The following is a 6,000-nucleotide window of genomic DNA, read 5'->3' as shown; positions in this document are numbered from 1 at the left end:
GATGGTACACTGGGGTGTGTAATGCTTTAATCCCATTCCTGCTGAGGAAAGCTGTCCATTTCTCTGATGTGAATTGAGGACCATTATCGCATGTCAAACTCCTAGGAATACACTCTCTATCAAGAACGCGTTGGTTAGGAAGGATATGACCGTATCAGAGTTTGTATTCTCACTTATCTCCACTTCCGACCATTTTGAGTATCTGTCAATTAGGGCTAGGACATATTTGGGTATCCCCCATGAGTCTAAAATGGGGCCCAGAATGTCGAGGATGCCGGCCCTTAAATTTCTAGGAGGAATAACTTTGTCCTCTCTGAGCATAAATATGGCATCATCACTGATTGACAACTCATCACGCAGTTCCCAATATTTCTTTAGATCGTCAGTTACTTTCTTCTTCTCCAGCCACCCTTGCAACACAAATTGTCTCAGCTGCCTATGGTCAGGATCCTTTTCATGAGCTGATTTCCAATCCTGTGTGCTGATAATGTATTTTTGTTCTTCGGTGAATGCTACATGGTATTCATCCCATTCACTGTGTGGCTGTTCTCCCTCCTAGACAGACGAGTGGCTCAGGTAGTCTGCTACTTTGTTCTTTCTCCCAGGCAGATACTCCACATCGTAAACAAAGTCTAACAGTCTAAGGGCCAGATGTACGTGGCCAAATAGCGATCGCTAAAAAATCATGTGAAATGCCGATTCGCTAATTAAGGAATCGGTAAAAATAACGGAAATCAAATACCGATTCCTTTTTTAGCAAATATGCCACACCGACTCACTATTTAGCTACTTGCAAAATAAGGGATCGGTAAAAAAATCCGCAAACCTATGTACATAAAATCGCTATTACCAAATCCTTAAGAAATCGCGAATTAAGAGTCGTGACTTACCATGGACTCAAATCAGGTGGTAACCAAGTGCACAGCATATAAACAGCCCCAGAATGCATCATCGTGGATACAATGGTGGCCCTCTACATCATTGCAAGGCGGTTAAGGATACGAGGCTGAAGTCCATGACAGGTACAGGCTACACCCAAACACCATCCTGGACCTGATACGGGACCTGCACTTATTCCTGGAGCACCAGACACCAAGGGCCCACGCAAAACCTACTCATGTACAGGTACTCTGTTGCCTGCACCTCCTGGCATCTGGCAGTTACCAAGGGGTAATAGCTGCGGCAGGTGGAGTCTCACAGAGTTGCCTGTCGCGTTTTCTCAATACATTCCTGGACGCCATGTTGCAAAGGATGCCACACTACATCCAATTCCCCAGCACACAGGCAGAACTGCAGAAGACCAAGATGGACTTTTACCAGAAAGCCCAGTTCCCACACGTCATAGGTTGCATAGACGGAACACATATACCAATCTGCCCCCCTGCTGCGACAGAGTGCATCTACCGCAATCGCAAATCCACACATTCTATAAATGTACAGGTGATATGTGATGCCTCCTCCATCATCACCGACATAGTTGCAAAATTCCCAGGGAGCACGCATGATTCATACAGATTCAGGAATAGTGGGATCTATACCCGTCTCGTTGCGGGTGAATTTGGAGAAGGCTACCTGCTAGGTAAATACATGTGACACCCCCTGAAGTATACACCTGTTGCTACGATTGTTGACTGTGAATAACTTACTTTCTCTTCACACTTAGGTGACAGCGCCTATGCCGTGCGATCTTTCATCCTGACTCCGTACCTGCACCCATCCTCCCCAAGTGAAAGGCGATATAATGTTGCACATAGATCTACGCGCAATGTGGTTGAGCGAACATTTGGACTCCTCAAAAGCAGGTTCCGCTGCCTCCACAAAAGTGGAGGTGCACGGCAGTACCGGCCCCTGGTCTGCTGCAAAATCATAGCTGCATGTGCCATGCAGCATAACCTTGCCACTAAGAGGGGGACACCCATGGAAATCAGTGAATCTGAGGAGGAGGAGGAGGAAGGTACACAGCCACAGCACAGCGCAGCAGGCGGCGCAGCTGCAGCAGATGGGAGACAGAGACGGTCAGAGATCACACAGAATTGTTTCTGAGTAAGCAATGAGACAAAACCAGTTAATGCAATTGTGTCAGGGTGTTTAATTGACCTTACATCAGGCAATTGTACAGCACACCGTAACACCAATGATGCCTGATCAAGCACAACATGGCATAGTCACTCCCCCATGCAAAATCACTTGTCCCATCATTGTGTCCAATGGGTTACGTCACCCACCACACAATGGAATGTGATGGCAGTGCTTATCTCCTGCGCCCATGCGCACCACTGCTGCGTTCAGCAGGAACACTGTCCTCACCAGTGCTGTGTCCTGCGGCAGGACCATGCCTGACACTGTGCCTCCTGTTCTCTGGCAGGGGGGGTGTTATGCTGCTGCGACTGGTTGCCTCCTCACTCTCAGCCCCATCCCCTGTACCGGTGGCAGCAATTTGGCTTGTCTGAAGCACCTCTAAAGCGCTGGTGACTGTTACCAGGCCCTGAGAGACTTCACGGCTGCACTTTGCCATTTCCAGTTGCATGGCCACTGAGCGACGACAGAGCACATGGGTTGCATTGCACAGCCTGTTGACAGACTTGGTATACCCTTCAAGTTTCTGCCTGTCTCTGCGCTTTGAAGCACAGTCACTATCAATTCTGCTGCATAACAGCCTCACTGCATCCGACATCTCCTTCATTCCCTCTGCCACAGTTTGTTGAGGCAGTATATGGCCTCCGTAATGTTGTCAATCTTCCTGTTGTTTGCCACCATCTGACGTTGAATGCCCCTCATTGTCTTTCCCTGCAGGCGCTGCACTTGGAGCATCTGCCCCTCCAGACCAGAGAAGACACTGGACTCATCAGTCAGGATTCTGTGCCCTTTGTTGCCGTCTACGGGCACCTGTGTGCATCCTCCACGGGGGACTGTGTCAAAGATGCCTGTGTGTCATCGTCCAGCGTGGTCTGTTGTGCTCCCTGGCTGGCATCCTCTGTGCCATCTATCTCCTGGAGGCTAGCCACTGTATACCTCCTTGATCGTGCTGCTGGTGGTGGTGGTGGGGATGCTGGTGTGGTGTCAGCAGGTGATATGATTTCCTCCTCAATTGTGTTTTCCTCCCTGGAAGCCTCGCAAGTCTCCCCCTCTGCAGCCTGGGGCGATGTTCTGCCTGTGGATACAGAATGTACTATTACTCACTTGTCTGCCAGCATATTTCTGCAAATAAATTTCATGACTGACAATCTAGCTGTCTGTCCTCCGCTAGCCCATCTATTGATGTGTGTGACATGCCTATGTTTTTTGGGGACTGACTGATTTGCTAATAGTTGATAGGGACTATATCTCCCATGATGGATTGCTGAATTTAGACAAAACATGTTCTGGAGTGGGATTCTTGCAGGGGGACTGGGGTTAGGGAGGGGATACAGCATGCTGTGCATGCATCTAAACCTTGTCTGTTGGATGCTATTGCTGAGCTATCCACGACCCCGATGCCACGGACGCTCTCTGGCTGGAGGGCGGACTCAACCATTTGCTCTAGGGCAGTCGGAGCAGGCGCAGCTGAGGTTCCCCCACCTGTCTTCCTGGCTTGTTTCAGCTGGTCAGCCACCCTCTCCTTTGCACGTTTCCTCAGATCATACCATTGCTTCTTTAGCTCATCTGTTGAGCGATGTGTGACCCCAATCGCATTGATATTCTGCTGGATCCCCAGCCAAATCCTCCTTTTTTGTGCCTCAGGGACGTGAAGAGATTTCTTGCCAAAGAGCTGGTCGTGATCTTTGATAACCTCCTCTATGAGGATCTCCAACTCCCTCTCACTAAACTTGTGCTTGCGCTTTCTTTCACCAGCATCCTTTCCCTTCTCCTGTGAGGCCATGGTGCAGTTCCCCTGTGTTTGCTAGGTGGCAGCTGTGCAGCTCCTGTGCTCTAGCTCCTGCTCCCTGCCTCTCCAACAGCTTCAGGATCAGTGCAGCTGCATGGGTGTGGCCACTTCCTGGTTGTGATGTCATCAGGAGGCACAGGATTGGCTGAATCTTGATTTTGCGATTTTTCAAACTCCCGGAATCGCTAATTACCGAATCGGTATTACCGATTCGGTAATACAGATTCGGTAATGTGGATTCGGTATTTGTAATAGCGATTGTTACCGATTCGGTGATTTTTACCGGATGTTTTCCTACATCGGAAATAGCAAGTCTTAATAGCGATTCGGTAAAAATCGCTATTAAGGACTCGGTATTTCGATTTTACCTACATAGGGCCCTTAGTATTATCTTTGCAATGTGGGGAGTGGCCTTTACGTGACCACTGGATGTGAGAACTTTAACTAATGGTTTATGGTCTCTACTGAAGGTAAACCTGGACTCCCATAGGTATTGCCTGAATTTTCCATGCCCCAGATGGATGCCAACATCTCCTTCTCTATAACTGAGAACTTTTCTTCATTAGGGGTTTATGGAATGTGAAGCAAATCCTATTGTAGTTTCTGTGCCATCCTCCGACCACTGGGATAGCACCACCCTGGCATTCATCTGTTTGCTCTCCCCTGAGGCGGAAGCCGGGGGTTCTTGCTCTCCCTTTAATCTGCTGTAAATATATTCAAGCTGTGTGTTTTTAGCGCATGTATATATTTTAACCGGCACTTTTTTAAACTGCGTTACCTACCTGGTCTGCTGCTTGCGGTGTGACCAGCGGTCATTTCGGGGTTGGTGGTGGAACGTCCCGGGCTCTCCGCTGCTGTTGTTGGGCGGGGGCGCTGTCGTTCGTTACACAGACGCCATCTTGGGTAGGGGAAGGCTCACGGGCTACTTGCTCCTCCCTCCTGCCCTCCCATGCTATTTCAGTGCACGATCTTACTCGATCGCTGCATTCATCTGTTTGCTCTCCCCTGAGGCGGAAGCCGGGGGTTCTTGCTCTCCCTTTAATCTGCTGTAAATATATTCAAGCTGTGTGTTTTTAGCGCATGTATATATTTTAACCGGCACTTTTTTAAACTGCGTTACCTACCTGGTCTGCTGCTTGCGGTGTGACCAGCGGTCATTTCGGGGTTGGTGGTGGAACGTCCCGGGCTCTCCGCTGCTGTTGTTGGGCGGGGGCGCTGTCGTTCGTTACACAGACGCCATCTTGGGTAGGGGAAGGCTCACGGGCTACTTGCTCCTCCCTCCTGCCCTCCCATGCTATTTCAGTGCACGATCTTACTCGATCGCTGCATTCATCTGTTTGCTCTCCCCTGAGGCGGAAGCCGGGGGTTCTTGCTCTCCCTTTAATCTGCTGTAAATATATTCAAGCTGTGTGTTTTTAGCGCATGTATATATTTTAACCGGCACTTTTTTAAACTGCGTTACCTACCTGGTCTGCTGCTTGCGGTGTGACCAGCGGTCATTTCGGGGTTGGTGGTGGAACGTCCCGGGCTCTCCGCTGCTGTTGTTGGGCGGGGGCGCTGTCGTTCGTTACACAGACGCCATCTTGGGTAGGGGAAGGCTCACGGGCTACTTGCTCCTCCCTCCTACCCCTAGACTTATGGATAAAAACACGGGATCATCCCGTCCGCGCAGCGGGCGGGCGCAGCGGGCGCGCCGGCGGCGCGCCGAAGGCGCGCCAAAGGCAAGCCCGTCTGCGCCCGCCCGCGGCCGACCGGGGCCTGGGGCCACAGATCTTGGTTCATCCACACCAACCATTATCAGGTATGACAGACATGCTTTGCTTGATCTCCAACCTGACATGCCTGCAGCTTGTAGGCACGCCATGACTGCCCAGTCGTTAGGTAAATGTACAGGATGTAGCTTTGAACCCATGATCCACATTCCGACTACTAGTGTGGGCCACTCCCTGAAAGCAGCTCTACTCAATTGTAGATCTCTCCGCAAGCACGCCCTCGAAATATTTCATCTACTCGAGGAGCAAAATCTTAACATTCTATTCTTGACGGAGACCTGGTTAGATGAATATTCAGACCCCGACATTATCCAGGCCATGCCCCATGGCTACTCCCTCTCTAGACTGGACAGGAAAGACGGA

General features: G+C 50.2%; 1 long non-coding RNA gene across 1 annotated transcript in view; it reads right to left on the bottom strand.

The window, feature by feature from the left end:
• Positions 1 to 2,070: 2,070 nt before the first annotated feature.
• The window catches only part of LOC146865682 (uncharacterized), a 78,499-nt gene continuing 74,569 nt past the window's right edge, over positions 2,071 to 6,000 (bottom strand). The window contains exon 3 of the long non-coding RNA XR_014970333.1: positions 2,071 to 3,151. This is a non-coding gene — a long non-coding RNA (uncharacterized LOC146865682). The remainder of the gene's footprint in view (positions 3,152 to 6,000) is intronic.

This window comes from Triturus cristatus, chromosome 2_1 (genome assembly GCF_964204655.1).
Source record: "Triturus cristatus chromosome 2_1, aTriCri1.1, whole genome shotgun sequence".
In the NCBI taxonomy this organism is placed as follows: Eukaryota; Metazoa; Chordata; class Amphibia; order Caudata; family Salamandridae; genus Triturus; species Triturus cristatus.
Note: the sequence above shows the minus strand (reverse complement) of the source record. Positions and strands in the feature narration are given on the sequence as shown.